Consider the following 26,427-nt stretch of genomic DNA (forward strand, 5'->3'; position numbering starts at 1 on the left):
TATCTATAGATTTAATACACTTCAATGTCAATTTTCTGTATGTAAGTGCACGTACATGTGTGTGAACATCGACAAGCAGATGTTCTAATGTAGATGGAAGTGGAAAGGGCCAAGAATGGCCAAGATACTTTTGAAGAATATCATGGTAGGGCCTCTTGATCTACTTGCTGTGTCCTCCAAATTTACCATGCTATTTACTCTTGGATGTTGAATGTGCAAAACGAATCCAGGAAATGTGTGCAGGATTAGTATCTACTTTTTTATCACCTCTAGTATTTTTTTTTTTTAATTTTTTATTGGATTTTAGGTTTTGGGGTACATGAGCAGAGCATGTAAGACAGTTGCGTAGGAACACACATGGCAGTGTGCTTTTCTTTCCTTCTCCCCTTCACCCACATTTGGCATTTCTCCCCAGGCTATCCCTCCCCACCTCCCCCTCCCACTGGCCCTCCCCTTTTCCCCCCAATAGACCCCAGTGTTTAGTACTCCCCTTTCTGTGTCCATGTGTTCTCATTTTTCATCACCCACCTATGAGTGAGAATATGCGGTGTTTCATTTTCTGTTCTTGTGTCAGTTTGCTGAGGATGACGTTCTCCAGATTCATCCATGTCCCTACAAACGACACAAACTCATCATTTCTGATTGCTGCATAATATTCCATGGTGTATATGTGCCACATTTTTCCAATCCAGTCTATTATCAATGGGCATTTTGGTTGATTCCAGGTCTTTGCTATTGTAAACAGTGCTGCAATGAACATTCGTGTACACGTGTCCTTATAGTAGAACGATTTATAGTCTTTTGGATATATACCCAGTAATGGGATTGCTGGGTCAAATGGAATTTCTATTTCTAAGGCCACCTCTAGTATTTATAATTTGTATTAGGATCATTTCAAGTCCTTTAGTCCAGTTATTTTGAAATGTACAACACAGTGTTATTAACTAGTCACTTTACTCTGCTATTGAACATTAGAACTTAATCCATCTATCTACCCGTGTTCCTACTAACCAACCTCTCATTATCCCTCCATTCCCACCCACACACCCTCCTCAGCCTCTGGTATACACTGTATTCTCTGTCTCCATAAGATCATCTGTTTTAGCTCACACACAGGAGTGATACCACGTGATATGTGCCCTTCTGTGCCTGGCTTATTGTATAGGAGTGTCTCATTTTAAAATGCCAGTCATAGTCTTCACAGTGGCCACATTAAGTGTCTGCAGTGTTGCCTTGCAGGGCACACAGTGAAAATGTACTTCTATTTCAGCCCATTTCTTCCATATGAGGCAAAAATAAATTAGTGGATACGAAAATATCAGAATATTTTTGCCTTTAGAAACTTACAGTTGGTATCACCAATGTTCTGTCTGTACCCATAGGTCGTACATAAGCTATGTCAATATTTGTGAAATGTAACTTTTATTCTCTAGAGAGATGCATGCTAAGAAATAATATTTAGGTTGGATTAGAAATAAAACTAAAAGAGAAATGGAAAACTAGAAGCTATGAATTCTGAGGCTAAAAAAAATTAATTTCAGCATTATGAAACAGCTAGATTGCATTATTTTGAAAGGATATTGAAATACTGTCTGGATAGGGATTAAATGAGTGGGCTGTTGTGGTACTTGTGATTATTATTTTATATTAGTGGGATAATAGGAGAAATAATGTGACCTAAATAAAACTAAGTATATGTCTGTTTCTAACCAACTATGTGTAGGATGCATAAAATAGCAAGAATAACCGCTTTACATATGGCATACTGAATAATTTCTAACTCATTGCCTCTGTTGTTTAAATATGACTAAAAAATTTTGATCTTTTCTTTTTTAATTTTTTTATTATTTTGTGACTCTGATTTCAATGGACCTAGATGATGGGTAACGTGTAGTTTCCTGAACCCCCAAAAAGGACCTGTGTGCTGGACAGCAAATTAGGAGGTGAAGCCTAGTGTCAAAACCTAATGTAAAAACACAAATAACAACATTTAAAAATTATACAACAAACAGCACTTGAATTACCTGCAAAACAGGGTGGGATTAATTTTCTATGTCATTCAGATTTATTTCTTTGGAATTTAAATGGAGAATACAGTGGAACCTTACATTTGTAATAAGATTAACAATAATGGAAACAGAGAAAAGAGAAAAGCAAATTTACGGTGAGTTGTTCAGCTCATTTAAAAACGAAAGCCTTGAGCAGTGGTTTCCAACCCTGAGTGTGGTATTAGAATCACCTGGGGCTTTTAAAAAATACTAATGCCAGTTTCCCTCCCCAAGGATAATGATTGCTCTTCCATGGCACCTAGATACCATAATATTAAAAAAAAAACTCTCTGGGTGCTTCAAACATGCAGACCATATTGAGAGGTGCATTAAACTCAGAAAATGCTTTTAGCAAAAATCCCTAGATTGGTATGCTTCATTTAGTGGCAGATTCCAGGAAACCTGCTGTATTAGGGCAAGTTTCAGCTCTCTGTAACACAAAACTCCCCTCATCAAACAGGCAGAGTGACTTTCTCTCCTGGGGAAGTCCAGAGGCAGGCAGTCCAAAGCTAGTAAAAATGACTCTGCTGTTACCAGGGACTCATTCTCCCTTCTAATAAAGCAGAAGAGAAAAAACGCTGCAGAAGAAATCAAAACTCAAACACACTGAAGGGCGCTATTTTTCTGTACTCAGATCCTTGAGAAGCCCCCTTTTAAATATCTTTAGAAAACCTTGTGTTAAACAAATTTAATAACTCTTTCTTATTGCCTTCCCCCATACCTCCTTCCTTCCTGCCTGTCTTCCTGCCTTCTTTCCTTCCTACCTTTTCCTCCCTCCCTCCCTTCCCCTTCCTTTCTTCTTCTTCCCTCCCTCCCTCCTTTCTTTCTCTTTCTGTCATAGTTCTTTCTTTCTTTCCTAGTTCATGTTTTCTTTTTCTTTCTCTCTTTCCTAGTTCATTTCTTTCTTTCTCTTTCTTCCCTCTCTCCCCCACTTCTTTTTTCTTTCCTAGTTTCTTTTTTCTTTTTCTTTCCTACTTTGTTTTTTTCTCTTTCTTCCCTCCTTTTCCTTCCTTCCTTTATTCTTCCCTCCCTCCCTCCTTCCTCTCTTTCTTTTCTTTCTTTCTGTCCTAGTTCTTTCTCTTTCTTTATTCCCTCCCTCCCTTCCTCCCTCCATCCCTCCCTTCTTTCCTTCCTTCCTTCCTTCCTTCCTTCCTTCCTTCCTTCCTTCCTTCCTTCCTTCCTTCCTTCCTTCCCTCCCTCCCTCCCTCTCTCTCTTTCTCCTTTTTCTTTCTTTCTCAGGGTCTCTCTGTAGCCCAGGCTCGAGTGCAGTGGCACAATATTGGCTTACTGCAACCTTCACCACCCAGCTCAGGATATCCTCCCACCTCAGCCTCCCAAGTAGCTGGCATTACAGGATTGTGCCACCATGCTTGGCTAATTTTTTAATTCTTTGTAGAGACAAGGCTTCTCCATATTGCTCAGGCTTAAACACATTTATTTATTAAGCAACTTATTATACTTCGATATATGGGAAACAATTCTGAATTTCAAAGGAAATAGAATAGTCAGCAGTTTTCAAGTGTATTAGAAAAAAAACTTTAAAAATAAAAACAGGTGTCTCTGTCTTTACAATACAATCTAAGTATGAAGAATATTAGTTTGGAAACATGTAATACATATTTCATTATGGTTATAAATATACACAACTATCCCTTTTGCACTTATTTCTACTAATAATTTTAAGGAAAGTATAAAATTTAAATATTTCAGAATATCAAAATAAATTTTAAAACGTATAATTATTTTAAATATTTAGTTATAATTTTACAGGAACCAATGAAGGCTGCTCTATGTTCACGTAACCCCAGGGAAGGATGCTTCAGTTAACCATGCATGATGCCAGGCTTCCTTCAGCCCCAATACTGCTATTTGAACAGGAGGTTCTGGTTAATAAATTAAATAAGAGAGATTAAGATATCCTGTTATGAGAGATTAAGTTTCATGTTATGCCTCAAAGGAGACATATCTCTCCCCATGGAGAAGGACTTAAAATAGTTCTTCTTTTATATAAGATTTCCTTTCATGGTGCTTATTCCAATGAAAATATACTCTTAACAGTGTGGTAAAAATGCAGGACATGTTTAGGGTCTCTAAAGGGTTTGATATTTTTAATCAAGTAAACTCAGAAACTAACATTTCATGTAAATATAAATCATTAAACTCAAATGATTTATTCTACCTTCATGCATTACACACCATTAATGGGAGCAAAGTCTCTACTGAACCGAAGACTTGGAAGACAAAGGTGATATTTTAAGATCATGCCCAAGAAAAAATACAAAACCTAACATTTTGACATTAAGAACTCCAAAACCAGAGCACATTAGATTTCAAGAACCTAAGAAATCGAGAAAAACAGAATTATTACTATGGTTACAAAATTAAGAATTATTAACTGTTCCTTACTTTCTAGGAATTAAGTTTGCTGTCATACCTCTGATTGTTATTAGAGATTGTTCAATATGTGTACACTGTAGATTCAGCTGTTTTCAACAAAACTTTGTGTTGCTTGCATAATGTCCCAAGGTGAAGAGTCCCATAAGATGTATTATACAAAATGCCCTGGCCTAATTGTTTATTATTTCACTCTTTAAATCAAGTTTCTTGTTCTAATGTCAGTGAAGTAAGAAGAAAAGGAGACATTATGTAATGAATAAGGCTTATCCTGTCTATGTGCATTTTATATTTCATGATTTAATTTTATTATAAGTATAGGCTAAATCAACAAGATTGTCTAAAATTTTGGTACTGTAGGGGTTTTTATATATTTAATGATAAAACAAAATTTTAGTCAAAATGTCCCTAGTATATAACTGTAGCTAGTTAACTAAATACATTTTCAATATTTGACATACATTATCTATTAGACATTTTTAATTTAACTTTTTCATATGAAAACTAAAAATACATTAGAAAATGTAGATGTTTCATTGATTAATAACCTCAGAGGAATTTTGATGTCTTTACTCATGATCAAAATGTAACTTCTATGTATATGGACAAGATACAAAAATCTTTTACCCTGATGTAGGTTACTTCAAGCATAACTTCAAAGAAGATTTATAAATTTTTAATATATCCATAAAATCAAAGGATTCATTATGATATTATGCTTTTAAAGACACCCATCATTATAATTTAAATAATTATTTGATTAATGTCTACCTTTTATAATGGAATAAAAGCTTTATGACCACAGATTTTATGTCTCCTTCAAAATCAATATCTTAGGCCTATGTTGATGTACATTATCAACTGCATTAATTAAATTCATAAAGTAAAATCACAGAGAACAAACAAATTTAGATATAGAAGTCCTTATATTTTACAGATCCTAATTTACTAAAACATTACTAAGTTAAAATATTTCATTATGATTTTATGTTACTTTAATCTTTCTAGGAAAAAATACACTTATTTTATTATGTCATTTTATAAGAAGCCAGGAACTTGATTAAGATTCAATATTATTTGCATTTTAAAGTTACTAAACCTGAACTAATAGATGGCAATTTTTTTATTTTCCACAGCAATGTATTTGTCTAGTGGCAAACCATTGACTAAACTAGAATCCTTGAATCTATTGCACTATGCTAAAGTTTGCACTTGAGTAAATATGGCTAAATCAAGTGGGAGAGGGAATAGAATTATAATTCAGTTTCAGTCATATATTAGCAATTCACACATTGAAAAGGAAAAATTAGGTTACTAACTCAAAATATATATACATTTATAAAACACTCATGATGAATCTTAAGTATTAGGTGGAATTATATAGATTCATTTGATTAAATTATGAAATCCCTGTCTATTACTAGTTTGTTAAGCATTCTTATGAATAGGTATTGATTTTAACAAATTGCTGCTTCTGCATCTTGTGAAATTGTTTTTGAAATTCTATTAGTGGGATGAATAATATTAATTTTTATATGATAAACTGAACTTTATTCCCCAGAATATATCAAATTTAGTCATATGTTAACATTTTTATATATTACTAAAAGCAGAAATATTATACTTATCACCTAGGTTTTTGGTTATAAACCTCACTGTGATAGAAAAATATGTAATAGGAAGAATTTATAACCAATTCTATCTTGAAGAAGATGAATTTGAGATATCAAGAGGACAGACTAATACCAATTGTCAGATGGCATCTGGAGACACAATTTGATTGTTCAATGATTTTTCTAAGTTGTAGATTTGAGTTAATTATTAAATCCAGTAAAATAATTGTGATAGGAATACAGCTTTGGAGGGAAAAAAAAAGATACAGAAAAATGCTCTGTGGAACCGCAACATTCAGAGCTCAGTGAGAGGAACATTGATGAAAAAGAAAACGTTAGGAGCGAACAAAGAGAAAAGAATAAAACCCAGATAACGCTTTGCTCTAAAATCTAAAAGGAGAAAAATATATCAAGAAAGGGAGAATATTCAACAGTGAAAAATGACTTAAACATTTGAGTAAGATGAATCCAGAAATGTACCAACTGGGCACGGAGTTATGGAATTTTGCCATTAGAATTATGGTACAGAACAGAAACGAATGGAGTAAAGGTAAACACCGTAATTCCATTATTTCTAGCAATTTTGTAAACTACAAAACCCTTAAAAAGTTTCCACCTTAAAACACCAAGCAATATTGTGCACAATATAACACGTATCATTTTAAACGCGTAACTGAGTTTACAGGAATGTAAGAAGAAAGTCCTAGACGCTAGAAACGAGGAGAGCACTGGAAACAAGGCCATGGGTTGGAACTTAAACTCCTTCTATCAGTCTCTGTAACAAAAATCCTTGCATTTAAACACTGCATATAATACATATTAGACAATGTTGAAAGTAAATGATAAAATTATGCAAAACAAACATGAGGTATAATTAAAACAGAAGTTAGAATAGAATGTTTGGCAAATGCATATATTCAAACAGAAAGGCTGAAAATTAATGTGCTAAACATAGAGGAAGTAAGAAAAGGATAAACAGAACTAATCTAAAGGGAGTGGGAAAGAGAAATAAAGAGTTCTAAGACAAAATTAGTAAGTGGGACATAATTTGAAAGAGTCAACACAAGTAAAAATTGGTTCTTTGTAAAGTTGAATAGAACATTCTCTGTCAAGCTTGGAGACAAAGAAACAGAAGGAAAAAATAAATGGTATGATGAAATTTAAAGAAATGGAGCAGAATACGAACAAATGTAAACAATGGATAGACGGTAAGAGTCAAATTTCACAATTCAACAATTTTATAGGAAATCTGTAGTTAACAGGAATGATTCAAAGGAATAAGAATCCTAAATGAACACAGAATAATTATAAAATGATGCAGTGATAACAAGCAACAATAAAAATGTGCAAAAATAAACTGCTATGATTGTATAGGAGGCTTTATTAAACATTCTGTGGAAATATTATTTTACTCTTACATACAAACTGTTTAATATGACACATGCCAATTTTATTATGATTGTATAACTTTGACTGCAAAACTACCTAGGAAGATGTAAAGACACAAATTGCAGCCATTTTTACTTAGCAGATTTATCAATATGTTAAGTAAAACAAAAGCAATATAAATCAACTAACGTATGAGAAAACAGTATATATGATCGAGTTTGGTTGTTTAAAGGAGTAAAAGACTGATTTGACACTTAAAACTCTGTCGATGTAATTTACTACATTAACATAATAAAAAGAAAAAAGATTCATCTAAATAGATGTAGTAAATAATTTAATAAAATTGAAGTCATTTACCATTTAAAAACATGACTGGTAGTCATTAGCTACTAATCCACTTGTAGTCAAGTGGGTCCTGAAAGAGGCTCAGAAAAAATTCCTACACATTAGAAACAAAGTTCTCTGAGAAATGCAGAGTTGTTGTGTGGATGAAAGGAGAGAATGCTTACTCCCAGAAGCTGACCCACGGTGGCACCCAGGTAGCTGTGACGCAGGATAGTAGTGGTGAGTACCATCTGCTTATGGGAACTTAGAAAAAACAGAAATTCTGTTGGGCATGATCAAGGAGAGCTGTGGAGATGAGTGATGTGCTTGTCTAAGAAGATGCACAGTCTTGGACATCAGCTCTCTTCGGACCCTGAAAGCACACTAGTGTTCAGAATATACTGAGGGCACCCTTATCATCACTGGAGGCACTTTCTGAGTCATCTACACATGTTTTCAGAATATACATCTTCGTGTCTATCTGAAATTTTTGTACTATGTCTTTTCTTGAATGTATGTATTACATTGTCACTGAAAACTATAGCTCAACCTTCAAGAACCTACTCATATATCCTTAAACAGGCTTTTAAAAATTCCTCTTTGAGTTTTGTATTGCTCTCTACAATGCAACCACTTACCTTCCTATGTTGCGTTAAAAAATGATTTTTAAAGAACAATTACTGAAAATGGGTAAGTAGCTGAACAAATGTGAATATATAAAAATGGTTACATAAATACTTGTTTGTGAGTCCATCAGACTAACCACTGCAACATGAATAATAAATGACATCTTAGGTAAATTAAATTTCTTCACAGAAGTTTATCTTATACAGTGGTGCTTTAATTCAAGATAATTTACAGTATTATTTTATAGTCCCATTCTTTAATTTTTAAAATTCTAGTTTAAATGCCCAACAACATACAGTACAATTTTTGTATTATTCTGTTTAAATTGAATAAATGTTAAGATTTATTCAATAAGTATTTTAAGTCACTGTAAAGATTCTTCTTCTAAGTGCCTCAGGATTAGCAGAATCTTGAAAGGGCCTGTTTACAGTAACTAAATACTTAGAATTGTGGAATCAAGCCTTTGGTTAACAGTTACTAAGTCTGTTATAATACATTTTTCCATTTTATTGTTGCCAAAACTAGCATGATTTGTCTCTAGAAGCTAATGTATCTTTCCCGACCAATACTTTTTTCCATTTTTATTTAGTTTTAATTGACAAGAAGTTTATATATTTATAGTGTAAAACATGATGTTTTTACATAAGTATATATTGCAGCATGGCTAAATTATGCTAATTAACATATCAACTTCACAAACTTATCAATGTTTTTTGGTGAGAACACTTAAAATCTCTCATCAATTTTCAACTGTATAATGCACTGTGATTAACTCTAGTTACTATGTTATACAATAGATCTCTTCAGTTTATAAATATCTGTCCTATTTTAATTTGTTCAAAAAATATAATCTGGAAGATAAAAATATACATATATATATATTTGATTAAGCAAGGAAATCCCCAATTATTAAAAGAGCTATTGGCTGAGAGTTTATAGATACTCCATATATAATGCCCAAAAACAAAAACCATTTTCTTTAAAAACATAAATTACTTAGGATGGTTAGATTATCATTTCTATTCATTATTGTTCTTCCTAGAACTGTAAGACAAAAAGAGCAGGAAGATTAATAAGTCTGAAACAATGCAACGATTATTTTCAGGTTATTTTTCTTTTTTTATATGAAATATAAGAGAATATAGACTCATTGTTTTCTGGATTAGCCACATTACTGGATATAAGACCATATACATATACACAGTTCATTATTATGTACTAGTGTGAGATAACTGAAATGTAATTATATAAAATATGTAACAAATATATTCTATATATTAAAAATATATAAAATATGTAAAACTATATAGTAATAGTAAAAAAGGATAAAAGTACTAAGAAACAGATCTATCAGAATGTAGTTTCATAAGCATATATAAACAATAGGGATCCCGGGGACATCCTAATACATATATAGAAACAACATATTAAAAGTTAACATTTCAGATCTTGAAGCATCATTCAACAAATAACTTGAGACACATGACTGTATTCACAACTATTTATCCTACATATCAGAAACAGTTCTAGCATTTAATGCTTAAATATACAAGTCAAATTACTTATACACACATACACATTTATAAAGCTGCTTGACAAATTATCTGAAGGCAGAGATGTTTTGAACAGCACACAAAGTGAAAACGACAAAGGAAATGATTAATACATGTTATTATATTCATACTAAAAGCTTCCGGTTATGTGAAAATACAAGTTTTAGTCTCGAAAACTTATATGACTTACAGTAAATTAACATTTAGATTTCCAATGTAGAAGAATAGTATAAAGTTGTAATAGCTCAGTGAATTGCAGCAGGCTAACAGAAACCCTTCAGTAAAGAATCATACACTAATAGGCAAAAGAAAATGAGAAATGCTCTTCAGATAATTTCTGCTGTCACATTTTGACCCTCATGAAATGAATGCCAGATATGTGATTGAGATGAAAATTATTGAATGCCATTTTATTCACCTTCTTAAATGTCTCGTGAGCAAAACACCCAAGTGCCAACAGTAGGCTGTAAGGTAGCTGAAGTTTACTTTTGGTACAAATAACATATGAAAGCAGACTTACATGTTGTAGTGGCAAGAATCTGAGTTTCACTCCACCATAAATGATTGAGTAAAATATGAAATTAACCTAGGAGAAATTTTTGTTGCTAGTTTGTATTACCCTGTGAATGACACAGTGGCATTTTTATGAGTTTGATTATTTCTGTTGAGACAGGGTCTCACTTGATCTGGGCTCACTGCAACCTCTGCTTTCTAGGCTCAAGTGATTCTCCAGCCTCAGCCTCCCTAGTAGCTGGGACTACAGTCCTGTGCCATCATGCTTGCTTAATTTTTTGCATTTTTTTGTAGAGATAGGGTTTCACTATTTTGATCAGGCTGGTTTTGAACTCCTGAGCTCAAGCAATCCTCTCAAGATGCTGGGATTGTAATCCCATGTACAGCCATGAGCCACCATGCCTGACTACCACCATGGCATTTTTAGTACTTCATGTTCTTGTCATATAATCCTGCCTTAAAAATTCTATTGCTGCTGATCCAGATGCAGAACAAAACTTTATTCAACATTTAGTAGATTATACATTATTGGTTAAGCAAAATTTTAACAATGCTGAGTATTGTAAGAAAACTGATTATATTTATAGATACATTCTTAAATTTAAAATAATGATGAGACAATTTCCATGTTAATTCTTTCAACCACCATTCAATGAAATGGAAAAATAAGTTTTAGAAATTCACTGATCATGATTTACATCAGTATTTAACATATTTTGACATTGATGGAAGGATATATTCTAAGATAATATAAATAACAAGCTGACATATGTGAGGATTGTACAGAAATAAAATGCATAATTACACAATTGTGATAGCTATCATTTATAGCCAATTTGTCTCAGGAAATTATAACAGTGAGACAGAAGCAAAAATTGAGAGCTTTCTCCAAAAACTGGGAAAAAAAATTAAGAAGGGAACAATAAAAATGTAATTGATACAGAACATATCAGAAATTAAAACCTCAAAGAACACATTCATCAAAATACGAGTAGAGTGAACAGTAGATGATCTCAATGTAAAATTGGATCATTTACATTGGTCTTAAAATATTTACTCAAAAAGAGAAACACACATAAAAGTATAGAAAGGATAATGCTATTTTTTAAGTAAAAGAGCAAACCTGAAAGCAATCCGTGAAATAAAATCAGATTGTTTCAAAAATTGTCGTATCTGCATAATCTGTATATTTTCTTAAAATTAGAAAAATATTTTAAACTTTTAGAATAAAAATATACATTCTAATGTTTATACTAAATACTAAAATCAGTTGTATACATGGGTGTTTGAACATAAGTGAAGCAAAAATAGACACAGTATTCATGCACATGAAAGTATGCAAGAAGCAATGTATTTTAGCATCTATCTAAATAAAATATTCAGTAATAATTTTTCAATAGGTTTTATACAGCAATAAAGTCTCAGGATTCCAAAAGATTTATAGTGAAAATAGACAAATGGGATCTAATTAAACTACAGAGCTTCTGCACAGCAAAAGAAAGTATCATCAGAGTGAACAGGCAACCTACAGAATGCGAGAAAATTTTTGCAATCCACCCTTCTTACAAAGGGCTAATATCCAGAATCTACAAGGAACTTAAACAAATTTACAGAAAACAACCAACCAACCCCATCAAAATGTGACTGAAGGATATGAACAGACACTTCTCAAAAGGAGACATTTTATGCAGCCAACAAACATTTGGAAGAAAGCTCATCATCACTAGTCATTAGAGAAATGCAAATCAAAACCACAATGAGATACCATCTCACTCCAGTTAGAATGTTGATCATTAAACTGTCAGGAGGCAACAGGTGCTAGAGAGGATGTGGAGAAATAGGAACACTTTTACACTGTAGCAACTAGCTTCTAAATAATGTCGGTGGTCCTCTTCCTGATTTATTTATAAATGTCTTAATGAAGAAAATGTTCTGTGGGTTCTCTAGATAGATTTGGTATAGAGGATCGGGTCTATAAGTTACATTATAAATCCACTTCAACATTCCTATCTTCCCAAGCCTTTGGTCTACTCCTTTACATGATATCAGGAAAATTCTGGCGTCTATACACCATTTGCATCCATTAAATCCATGATTTAGTCAATCAGCTAAGTAAACCATTGTGACTCCAGGTAACTTCATGAGAAAACACTTTATATCCGGAATCATCAATAAGATGTGTGTCTATATTAATAAATTTAATTAGATTTGATACTATATTCCATCATCTTTGGGGTCTTACAATACATTCCACACATATGCCTCAGGATTCTGATGATATAAATTCACAAAATCTTGCACTCTCCCACCACCCCAGACATGCTAATACCTGACTGTCATTTTGTCAACAAGGCATGGTTGGAGTTTGTCTTGAAGGTAACAGACTTTCCCTTAGAAGACAATTGCTCACAGTAAAGTTATCACAGAGGCTTTAAGTAAAAGAAAGTGAGTGTCCTGAGAATGGGTAGAATAAAGGAAGGCTGTTTTTAGTGACATATGTGTCTTCACATGAAACAAAAGTCTAGTTTCTCCCAAATCAGTGCTCTAACTTTCCTAGGAGACACTTAAAAAAGACAGAAAATTCAACTTATATTGTAATTTTCAAGACACGAAAGAAAATATTTAGTGACTTTCCAGCAATATTGGTCCAGGGGCTGTACAATAAGAGATTCTTCTTGTTGATTTGGTAGGTTTAATGGCCTGTGCTTACAAAGGAAAACAAAATGGAAAATCTTGCTCTTTGAGTTTTACTTCATCAACGGATTTATTCCAATTTCATTTCTAAAGAAAAGGCTTTTATTGTACCTTATTTTGGAGCTTCTCTTTATTTATATTTTCATTTATTTCTCTTTGGATATACAATTAAGTTTTATAGTTAACGCTACACAAATATGTAATATTAGGAACAGAATTTCCACCAAATAAGGCCAAAATGTTTTAGCAATCTTGTGAATTAGCATTCTAGATTTGGAAGGAGTTTAATTCCAGAATCCTAACAACAATTTTATAGACACTTTATTATTTTGTACATAAAAAAACTTGTACATCAAAAAGATAACAATAAAGACAACCTTCTATTTATCAGATTAGCAAAATACAACTTGAATGTTGTCAAATACCAGAGAAAACTTAAAAAATGGGAACCCTCTTGTCCTGCTGAAGAGAATAGAAAGGATTCTAAAAAGCCTTTTGCATACACTTAAACATAAATAAGAATGTAAGCTTGATGAATTGTTGTATCAGGCAGCACGTGTTACTTTGGGTCTGTCTATGGGTATAGAGTTACTGTCAGGATCTTTGGACAAAGATGGATGCAAGCAAGTGGAACAAAATTTAAGGTAATTAAGATATTTAATGATTAAAATATTTAATGATGGGAAAAATGTATAAATGAAGGATAAAATATGAGAAAGAGTACATACCTATCAGTATATTTTATACATATTAAATTCATTAGGAAACATTTTCATTTACTGAAGTGTTTGAAAAGAACTCAAAATCTCAATATCCAATAAAAACCCAAATAGACTAATGCAAGTTGTAATGTATTTGTGTGAAGACTCTTTGTTATGATGAGCAATTAAACCTCTCAAGTGCTTGAATTCCAAGAGATGAGACCACACGGAGATGTCATAAAATTTAGTATTAAAAATGTCATAAGATGCTTGTTCTGTAGTATTTGATTTTTGCTTTACTTCTACTATTTTTATTTTTATTTCTTATCTCTTCCAAAAGGATAACAATGCTTTGGATAATGTAAAAATAAATACAGGCTCATGCAAAATTATATCAATATTAAAGCCCCTCAAGTTCATATCTCAAAATGGTATTGCTGTTTGAAAATTATTAAGCTATCTGATATGACAGCATTTAAGTAAAGGGCAAACTGTTGTAAACATTAATTAACTTAAGCTAAAAAATGTAAGGTTAAATTTACAAGAATAAATACATTCAAATAAAATCTTGCATTTAAAGACTATTTTATTATATTAATTATGTATTGTTAACAAAAGCTGAACAGAAACTCATTTTAATTTTTATTTCAGATCTTGAAAAGTTTGTGGAAGACTAGTCATAAAGAATTTGATTTCTTCTCATGGATCTCAAAACAGTGAAGTTCATTTTATACACAAAATTCACACAATTCACAAGAAGCATATTACTTGGCCACTAATTAAAAAAAAAGTAGGTAAGTAGCTGTAAAGTTAAGATAATTTGCTTATATCATTTGTAATTTTATTTCTCATGTTGTTCTAGATATTTAAGTGTTACACCAGAGGTTTATAAATTGATTGTATCCACTACATTCAAAATGACATCATGGAAAATATTTGTGTACATCAAAGAAAGCATAAAATAGGAGATTTAAGAATATAAATATAAGCATTGTTTTCCCCTGCTGGTGCGGGGAGACAGAATGGTTTTGACCAGAGGGAATTCTTCATTACTCACAGCAAATGGGCAGATCATGAGATCATGGCCAGACTGCATTTTTCTTTTTTTGAGACGGAGTTTTGCTCTGTTGCCCAGGCTGGAGTGCAGTGGCTTGATCTTGGTTCACTGCAACCTCCACCTCCCGGGGTTCAAGCAATTCTTCTGCCTCAGCCTCCCAAGCAGCTGGGATTACAGGCGCATGCCACCACACTCTGCTCATTTTGTTGTACTTTAAGTAGAGACAGGGTTTCACCATATTTGCCAATCTGGTCTCAGACTCCTGACCTACTGATACACCGGCCTCAGCCCCCCAAAGTGCTGGAATTACAGGTGGACTGCTTCCTTAGGTGGGACATGGATACATTCCTCTTCACCGGGTGATGCTTTCCTGAAGAAATTTCAGCAACTCCAGTCAGGGGTTTAGGGACAGAACTTTGATCTCCCTCGGATGGAGACCTGGTGGGGTTGGAGGTGGGGGCAGCTGCAGTGTCCAGCTCAGCCCGCTTGCTGACTCTGAGGAGTCCAGGAAGTCCCAATGAGTGGGATTCCCCATAGCACAGTGCACCTGCTCTGCCAAGGGCAGCCAGACTACTTCTTCAAGCAGGTCTCTGATCCTGTGCCTCCTGACTGGGTGAGAGGCTCTGACAAGGGTCACCAGATTCCTCATACGAGGGAGTGTCTGAAGTCATCACCTTGGTGATGCCTCTTGGTGACCCTGTAGGATGGAACTCTGAGAGGAAGGAGCAGGCAACCATCTTTGCTGTTGTGCAGCCTCCACAAGTGATACCTCCAGGTGCAGGAAGGACCCCAGCAAATAAGGTCTGGAGTGGACCCCAGGCTAACTCCAGCGACCCTGCAGAAGAGGGGCCTGACTCTTAAAAGAAAAACAAATGTAAAGCAACAACAACAGCAACATCCACAAAAAATGACCCATGCAAACTCCATCCAAATGTCAGCAGCTGCAAAGGTCAAAGTTGATACACCCAGGAAGATGAGAAAAAAATCAGCACAAAAAAATGCTAAAAATTCAAAAATTCAGAGTGCTGCTTCTCCTTCAAATGATCACAACACCTTTCCTGCAAGGGCACACAACTGAGAAGAAGAATTGACAGAAGTAGGCTTCAGAAGGTAGGTAATAACGAACTTCACTGAGCTCAAGGAGTATGTTCCAATTCAATGCAAAGAAGCTAAGAACCATGATACAACATTACATGAGTTGTTAACCAGAATAACCAGTTTAGAGAGGAACATAAATTACTTGATGGAGCTGAAAGACACAAGGTGAGAACTTCACAATGCAACAGAAATTATCAGTAGCCAAATAGACCAAGTGGAGGAGAGAAACTCAGAGCTTGAAAACCATCTTGCTGAAATAAGAAAGGCAGACAAACTTAGAGAAAAAAGAATGAAAGGAATGAAAAAAAACCTTGGAAACTATGGAATTATGTAAAAAGACTGAACCTATGACTGATCAGAGTACCTGAAAGAGATGGAGAGAATAGAACCAAGTTGTAAAACATACTTCAGAATATCATCTAGGAGAGCTTCCCCAACCCTACAAAGCAGGAAAACATACTTCAGAATATCATCTAGGAGAACTTCCCCAACCCAACAAAACAGGAAAACATACTTCAGAATATCATCTAGGAGAACTTCCCCAACCCAACAAAACAGGAAAACATACTTCAGAATATCATCTAGGAGAGCTTCCCTAACCCAACAAAACAGGAAAACATACTTCAGAATATCATCTAGGAGAGCTTCCCCAACCCAACAAAACAGGAAAACATACTTCAGAATATCATCTAGGAGAGCTTCCCCAACCCAACAAAACAGGAAAACATACTTCAGAATATCATCTAGGAGAACTTCCCCAACCCTACAAAACAGGAAAACATACTTCAGAATATCATCTAGGAGAACTTCCCCAACCCTACAAAACAGGAAAACATACTTCAGAATATCATCTAGGAGAACTTCCCCAACCCAACAAAACAGGAAAACATACTTCAGAATATCATCTAGGAGAACTTCCCCAACCCTACAAAACAGAAACATTCAAATTCAGGAAATGCAGAGTACTCCAGTAAGTTACTCCACGAGTAGATTAACCTCAAGACACATAATCATCAGATTTTCCAAGGTCAAAATGAAGGAAAAAAATGTTAAGGGCAGCCAGAGATAAAGGCCAGGTTACCTACAAAAGGAAGATTATCAGACTAATAGCAGACCTGTCAGTGGAAACCCTACAAGTCAGAAGAGATTGGGGGTCAATATTCAACATTCATAAGGAAAACAATTTTCAACCTGGAATTTCATATCCAGCCAAACCAACCTTCATAAGTGAAGGAGAAATGAACCCTTTTCTGATGAGCAAAAGCTGAGGGAATTCTTCATCATCAGATCTTCCTTGCAAGAGCACCAGAAGGAAGCACTGAATATGGAAAGGAAAAACCATTACCAGCCATGACAAAAACACGTTGAAGTACTGAGACCAATGACACCATGAAGCAACTACAATAACACATCCCCAGAAGAGCCAGCATCATGACAGGATGAGATTCATGCCTAACAATATTAGCCTTAAGCGTAAATGGGCTAAATGCCCCAAGTAAAAGACACAGAATGGCAAGCTGAATAAAGAGGCAAGACCCATTAGTGCGCTCTGTTCAAGACATCCATCGACATGCAAAGACACACATAGGCTCAAAATAAAAGGATGAAGGAATATTTACCAAGAAAATAGAAAGCAGAAAAAAGCAGGGGTTGAAATCCTAGTTTCTGACAAAACAGATTTAACACCAATGAAGATCAAAAAAGAGAAAGAAGGGCATTAAATGATGGTAAGGGATTCAACTCAACAAGAAGAGCTAACTATCCCCCCCCACCATATATATATATATATATGCACCCAATACAGGAGCAAGAAGATTCATAAAACAAGTTCTTAGAGTCGGACAAAGAGAGTTAGACTCCCATACAATAATAGTGGGAGACTTTAACACCTCACTGTAAATGTTAGACAGATCATCAAGAGAGAAAACTAACAGATATTCAGGACTTGAACTCCACTCTGGATGAAGTGGACAAGTGGGCCTAATATACATCTACAGAACTCTCCACCCCAAAACAATAGAATATCCGTTTTTCTCAGCAGCACATGGAACTTACTTTAAAATCCATCACATAATTGGAAGTAATACACTCCTCAGCAAATGCAAAAGAACTGAAATCATGACAAACGGTCATGACAAACCACAGCACAATCAAATTAAACTCAATATTAAGACATTGACTCAAAACCTCACACGTACATGGAAACTGAACAACTGCTCCTGAATTACTTGAGGGTAAATAATACAATTAAGGCAGAAATCAAGAAGTTCTTTGAAAGCAAGGAGAACAAAGAGACAATGTACCAGAATCTCTAGGATGTGTATAAAGCAGTGATCAGAAAGAAATTCACAGCATTAAATGCCCACATCAGAAAGCTAAAACGATCTCAAATGGACACCCCAACATAACTAAAAGAATGACAGAACCAAGAGCAAACCAACCCCAAAGCAAAAAGAAGACAAGAAATAACCAGAACTGAAGAAGATAGAGACAAGAAAAACCTTGAGAAAAATCAATGAATACAAAAGCTGTTTTTTGAAAAAAATAATAAAATAGATAGACTTCTAGCTAGATTAGTAAAGAAGAAGGGAGAGAAGAATCAAGTAGGCACAATTAAAATGATATAGGTTAAAGGGGATATTACCACTCATCCCACAAAAGCAAAGACAATACAAACAACTATCAGCAATACTATAAACACCTCTATGCACATAAACTAGAAAAAACAGAAGAAATGGATAAATTCACGGACACATACCCCTTCCCAAGAGAGAACCAGGAAGGAGTTGAATCCCTGAATTGACTAGATGAGTAACAAATTTTGAAACTGAGGCAGTAATAAATATCCTAACAACCAAAAAAAGCCCAGGACCAGATTAATTTATAGCTAAAATTTACCAGAGGTACAAAGAGGAGCTGGGACTAGTTCTTCTAAAACTATTAAACAATGGAAAAGGAGGGACTCCTCCTTAACTAATTTTATGAAGCCTGCATCATCTTGATACCAAAACCCAGCAGAGTTACAACAAAAGAAAACTTCAGGCCAATATTCATGATGAATATCATTGCAAAAATCCTCAATAAACTTCTGGCAAACTGAATTCAGCAGCACATGAAAAAGCTCATCCACCACGATCAAGACAGCCTCATTCCCAGGATGCAAGTCTGGCTCAACAAATGCAAATCAACAAACGTAATTCATCACATAACAGGTCTAAAGACAAAAACATGAATATCTCAATGGATGCAGAAAAGACCTTCCATAAAATTCAACATCCATTCATGCTACATAATCCCAATAAACTAGATATTAATGGAACATACCTCAAATTAATAAGAGCCATTTATGACAGACCCATAGGCGGTATCAAACTGAATGTGCAAAAGCTGGAGGCATTCCCATTGAAAACAGGCATAAGACAATGATGCCCTCCCACTGCTATTTAACATAGTCCTGGAAGTTCCGGCCAGGGCAATCAGGAAAGAGAAAGAAATAAAGGGTATTCAAATAGGAAGAGAGAAAGTTAAATTGTCTTTGTTTTCAGATGACATGTTCCTCTATCTAGAAAACCCCATCATCTGAGCCCAAAAGTTTCTTAAGCTTATAATCAAAGTCTCTGTATACAAAATTGGTGTACAAAAATTGCAAGCATTCCTATACACCAACAATACATAAGCAAAGAACCAAATCATGAATGAACTTCATTCACAGTTGCTACAAAGAAAATGAAATACATAGAAATACGGCCAGCAAGGGAAGTGAGAAAACTCTTTAAAGAGAACTACAAACTACTGTTTAAGGAAATCGGAGAGGACACAAACAAATGGAAAAACAGCCCATGGTCATGGATAGGAAGAATTAATACTGTGAAAATAGCCATACTGCCCAAAGTAATTTATAGATTTAGTGGTATTCTCATTAAACTGCCAGGGAGATAATCAAAGAATTAGAAAAAAAATGAATCTAAAATTCATATGAAACCAAAAAAGAGCCCTTATAGTCAAGACAAACAAAAGCAGAAAGAACAAAGCTGGAGGCATCATGCTACCTGACTTCTGACTATACTACAAGGCTACAGTAACCAAAATAGCATGGTCCTAATATAAAAACAGACATATAGACCAATGGAAGAAAGTAGAGGATTCAGAAAAAAATACTGCACATCTATCTACAACCATCTGATCTCTGACAAACCTGACAAAAACAAAAAATGGGGAAAAGATTTCCTGTTTATTAAATGATGCTGGAAGAAGTGGCTAGCCATATGCAGAAAACTGAAAGTTGACCCCTTTCTTACACCTTATACAGAAAGATGGATTACAGATTTAAATGTAAAAATCCCAAATCATAAAAATCCTATAAAGTGATCTAGGCAACAGCATTCAAGACATAGGTACAGGCAAAGATTTCATGGTGCAAACATAAAAAACAATTGCAACAAAAGCAAAAATTGACAAATGACATCTAATTAAACTAAAGAGCTTTGACATAGCAAAAGAAACTATCATCAGAGTGAACAGGCAACCTACAGAATGGGAGAAAATTTTTTCAAATTTTTTGCATATCCTTATGACAAAGTCTAATATCCAGAGTCTTCAAGGAACTTAAATAAATTTACATAAAACACACACACAAACACACAAACAAAAAGAACAACTCCATTAAAAATGGATTAAGGACATGAACAGCCAAACAGCTCAAAGAAGACATTTTTGTGGCCAAAAAAGATATGAAAAGGCTCAACATCACTGATCATTAGAGAAATACAAATCAAAACCACAGTGAGATACCATCTCACATCAGTCGGAATGGCAAATATTAAAAATTCAAGAAACAACAGACACTGGTGAGGCAGTGGAGAGATAGGAATGCTTTTACGCTTTTGGTGGGAATAAAATTAATTCAACCATTGTTGAAGCCACTGTGACCATTCCTCAAAGACCTAGGTTCAGAAATTCCATTTGACCCAGCAATCCCATTACTGGGTATATACCCAGAGGAATATGTATTATTCTACTATGAAGATGCATGCATGTGTATGTTCATCATAACATTATTCACAATAGCAAAGACATGGAATCAACGTAAATGCCCATCAATAATAGACTGGGTAAAGAAAATGTGGTACATACACACCATGGAATACTATGCAGCTATAAAAAGAAAGACATCATGTTCTCTGCAGGGACATGGACGGAGCTGGAAGCCATCATCCTCAGCAAAGTAACACAGGAACAGCAAACCGAACACCACATGTTCTCACTCATAAGTGGGAGCTGAACAATGAGAACACATGGACACAGGGAGGGGAACATCACACAGTGGGGACTTTTGGCAGAGGTCAGGGAAAGGGAGAGCATCAGGAATAGTAGCTAATGCATACTAGGCTTAATATTTAGGTGATGGGTTGGTAAGTGCAACAAACCACCATGACGATGTTCACCTATGTAACAAATCTGCACATCTTATGCATTTACCCAGGAACTCAAAATAATTTAAAAAAAGAAAGAGAGAGTCATGAAGAAACATCACCCATTACAACAAATTACATAACAGCAGAAGCTTGATATAAAAATGTTGTTGGATCATCCGGCCTCCCTTTTGTTCTTCTGATCCTCCTTCTGCTCTTTAGTATCCATACTAGGTCAGGTATTTTTATATGTGGGTGGAAAAAAAAGTATCTAAATCTAGAGCCTCACAAACATGTGAGATGCATATATAAATAATATAACATAAATGGATGATGCTTTAACTCTTCTAATTTCACTGACTTTATGGTGATTCTGTTTTTAAGCAGAAGCTTACCAGCATTTGTTGAAAAAACCTTACCAGCTTTTTACCCACCCTTCTCTACCTCAAAGTTATACCCTTCCCGTTTAAATCATTTATAAGTGGATTCCATGGCAGTGAAAATCCAGATTATATGAGGCAACGTCAAATATCCAGGTGAAATATGTATGAGAATGTTATATAATTATCTAGGAAAAAGTTATGTTATTCAATACTTGATGTTTAATTGAAAACACATGTTACAGTCAAAATTGTGCAAAATGTTTAAAGGTAAGCACCACTAGTATCATATGTATAGATTTGAAATAGGGTTTTTTTGTTTGTTTAGAGAAAAACTGTGAAGTCAAGTAATAATTGCATACAGGCAGTTCCTAAAACTCTCTTTCTACAACTTAGATTTTGCTTTGTATACTGGCCAGCATTCAATAGGAAGTGCTCAGGGTGGAGGAGGCCTGGCGATAGCTGCCACGTGTAACAGCTGAAGTAGAGAAGTGACTTCATTAAAATAAGGAGGCTTGGGTCTAGAAGCAGGATTGACTTAATTCACGCAGCAGAGCAGGTTCATTACCAAAAGGAGGAGGAGAGAAGCCAAGAGTATCAATCATATCTGTCTGTCCTTATTCAAATTATGTCAAATGCATCAAATACTTAAGTGCAAAAAGAAGAACATGCACCCAAAGGAAAGGAAATAAATATAAGTAACTTTTTGTAAGCTCTTGTGGTGAGACAGGATCTTGTGATTATAATATACCAGGCATATAATTAGGAGAGAAAGGAGATACTAGGTAAACATGTATCTTTATTAGATAAAATATTGCTAAGGTATAATGAAAATTGTAATATTATATCTTGGGGTTCTTTATTTTACATAATTGCCTATGACTAGTAGATATTTTTTTCTTAAAATCTTGGAAATAAAATAGGCATTGCTTTTTGTATGTTTAAATTTAAGAGCCATGTCACAATTACTTGTCCTATATATTTTTTTCAAACTTTCAGAGGACAAATAATTCTTATTTGCACATACAAAGCATAAATTTAAACATAAAAAAATGATCATGACATTCTAAAAGAGGCAATTGCAAAGGAAAGGACAACCAGAAGCAATATAATTTGGCATAGTGAATCTATTATTTCGAAATCAGCCCAGCAGAAATTGGAATGGTACTTGTTCTTTGAAAGATTGTCTCTGTTTCTTTCACTCCAGCCATACGGGGAGCCATATGGTTCTAATTTTCTTCAGATATTTGTTAAATGTCACCTTATCAGGGAAGCCTTCCCTGACCACCCTGTACTACACATCACATCATTCCATCATTCTTCATGATTTTTTAGGCTTTAAAGATAACATATCCCAACTTGACATATTAATTATATTTGCTTATTGTCTCTGTATGCCATGAAATTTTAAATAAAAGCAGTGACTGTGTGCTTCATTAGCTGTTTTACCCAATGAGTGGAAGAGTGCAGTGGATGTGATAGGAGCTTAACTAATATTTTCAAATGATTAAATGAATGTGAAAATTGCATACACACTAATCACGTTTTAGTTTTAAAGATGTCATATGAATCTTTTAAAGGCTTTGCAAGGCTTTCCTCACCTTACTTATAAAAAAGGGCCATTGAGTCCTATGATGGAAAGCGGGTCAGATGCAAAGTTGCTGAACATTGGTAGCTCTATTTCCAATCACATGCTGAGTATAGTTTAAAATGAGACTCAAACAAGAACAAAGAAGCCAAGATAAGAGATTAATATGATAAAGTTCAAGTCAGAATTGAGATTCTGATGCCAATCAAACTTAAATGTGAGTTTCATGTGTCCTTGCCATGGTTTATTTATACAAGCAACAAATTCTCCTTTTGCCTTCACTTACTACATTTGGGTTTCTGCCGTTTTCAACTAAAATTCATGACTGATTTTAGTGACTATAATTTCAAGACTATAAATATATGACAAGCTATAATAAGGCAAAATTATAAGACTTAAAGTAAATTTTAGATTTAAAAAGTGAAACTTAAGTAAAATTTTTAGCTGCTAACGTTTCCTGGATTGAAGGAATAAAGGAAGAATATTGTGTTTCAAGAGATTAGAATTATCATTATAGTCTGAAATTTGATTCTAATACCAACTTGTGTCTCTTCAGTATTAGCGAAAGAGTATAACCTCAGAGCAATTTTGGCTAAGATATTAGTAAATGTTCTCATTTTCTTTGAACCAGATTCGTATAAAACACATGCAGGGAGCTCAGAAAATTCTATCTATTGTTATTTCTATAGTTTTCTCACACTTTTCAATGTATTTCTTCAAATACTATATGAGATGGTTGAAACTTTACTTATTTAACTTCAAAACATTGCTTTTTAAAATTTGCTTTGCCAGACATCAGCTATTAGATCTACTTTCAGAAGAAATGTCTGTATGATGTTACTTCTCTCTACTTCAATTTCTAATCTGAATACAGAACACTGAGTATATGTGCTTCTCTCCAACAGGTGTAAGAGGAAAGATATTTTACATTATTTATGAGTGATATTTTCCTCATAAAATCCTACGTGAAATGGTGTACTTATTGATCAGCACTAAGGTACATTGTGGAGCTATTAAACCATTGAAGATCCCAATTTTCAGCAAGAAATGCAGGAATTTTCTGATTGCATATTTAATGATAACTGCACTTTGCTCATCAAGATGCCTCTCATAATTAAACTAATAGTCCTTCTAATTACAGATATTTGAGTTAACTTTGGCTATGGTAGTGTTGCCTCCAAAATTCAGGTGTTGCCAGTGAGACAGTATTAAGAGGTGGGCCCTGTAAGGCATGATCAGGCTGTGAGGCCTCCTCCGTCTTGAATGGAATAAGGTCCTTTGAAAAAGCAAACTGACACAAGAACAGAAAATGAAACACAGCATGTTCTCACTCATAGGCGGGTGTTGAACAATGAGAACACATGGACACAGGGAGGGGAGTAGTACACACTGGGGTCAGTTGGGGGGCACAGGGAGGGACAGTGGGGGGTGGAGAGTTGGGGAGAGATAGCATGGGGAGAAATCCCAGATATAGGTGAAGGGGAGGAAGGCAGCAAATCACACTGCCATGTGTGTACCTATGCAACTATCTTGCATGTTCTTCACATGTACCCCAAAACCTAAAATGCAATAAAATAATAATAATAATAATTAACAAGTCTACTTGCTCTTCCATGATGTGAGGACACAATGTTCCTCCTCTCTGAGGCTGCAGCCCTTACCAGCCAACTGACACTGCTGGTGCCCTGACCTTGCACTTCCCAGGCTCTAGAACGATGAGAAATAAACCTATATTCTTTATAATAACCCAGTCTCAAGTATTGTGTTATAGCAGCACAAATGTACCAAGGCATCTTTGTAACTTAGTACTTTACAGAGTGTGGCACACAGTAGGTATTTGGGAAATATTTCTTAAGAATACTGTTGGGATGATTAATCATGAAACTCAAACACCGCATGTTCTCACTCATAGGTGGGTGTTGAACAATGAAAACACATGGACACTGGGAGGGGAGCATCACACCCTGGGGTCTGTTGGGGAGGACTAGGGAAGGGATGGGGGTGAGGAGGTTGGGGGGCATAACATGGGGAGAAATACCAGATATAGGTGATGGGGATGCAGGCAGCAAACCACATTGCCATGTATGTAGCTATGCAACAATCCTGCATGTTCTTCACATGTACCCCAGAACCTAAAGTGCAATAAAATATATACATATATAAAGAAACTGATATAAACCAAAACACAAGCAGGATTTCTTGAGAAGCAAAATACAGTTGTCTGAAAACTGTTTTACATTAAGAATCTAAGAGTGTCTTAAAGATTTTGACTCACAGGAATTATTTCAAATGACATGTTAGCATTAAAAATACATTCTACTACCTGAAAATGAGCAACTTACAATGAGTAAATTAGGTCAACTCATTGTCATGACTAGATTCTTTTTATAAATTAGAGGATGTCATGCAGTAACTGCTGAATATGCAAATGTTAAGAAAACGTGTAAATTCACAGTAAGCGTTTTCATCAAGCTGAATAAATGTGTCATACATTTTATATAAAACAGGAATTACCCCCATTCATGCTCCATTACTCTGCTGAATATTTTGTTTTGTTAACATTATATATGGACATTTTTCTGTCTTACTTTCAATTTTGTAGGTCAAATAAAATATGAATGATTAAAAATAAATACCAATTTCAAATCAGTACCTAGCACATTGCCTAGCTTTGGTAGATATTCAATAAATTTTGAATGCTTAATGAAACAATTAAATTATAATTCCATTTTGGTCACATTATAGAAACAGTGTAGGTCAGTCTTTATGTTTGCATTCTAGAAAACGTTGGCCTAATAAGAAATGTAAGTGCTGAGTGTCCTGTTGTGTGCCTAGGGACACTCAGAACTTACATTATTAACATTACATTATTAACACTAGGGAGACTGAAGCAGGAGGATTGCAGGAGCCGAGGAGTTCCTGTTTGGGCAACATAATGACATGCTGTCTCTAATTTTAAAAAAAAGAAGAAGAAGATGAAGAAATGTGATGTTTCTGCTCTGTATTTTGTTTAAAGCTTACTGTTGGGTGCTGTGGC

General features: G+C 34.6%; 1 protein-coding gene across 1 annotated transcript in view; it reads right to left on the reverse strand.

Moving 5' to 3' along the window:
* Positions 1-501: 501 nt before the first annotated feature.
* LOC118149120 (uncharacterized) overlaps positions 502-26,427 on the reverse strand; it is a 353,134-nt gene continuing 327,208 nt past the window's right edge. Inside the window, exon 4 of the transcript XR_008477856.2 lies at positions 502-612. The gene's annotated coding sequence lies outside the window, so the exon portion shown is untranslated. The remainder of the gene's footprint in view (positions 613-26,427) is intronic.

Source organism: Callithrix jacchus, chromosome 18 (genome assembly GCF_049354715.1).
Source record: "Callithrix jacchus isolate 240 chromosome 18, calJac240_pri, whole genome shotgun sequence".
NCBI lineage: Eukaryota > Metazoa > Chordata > Mammalia > Primates > Cebidae > Callithrix > Callithrix jacchus.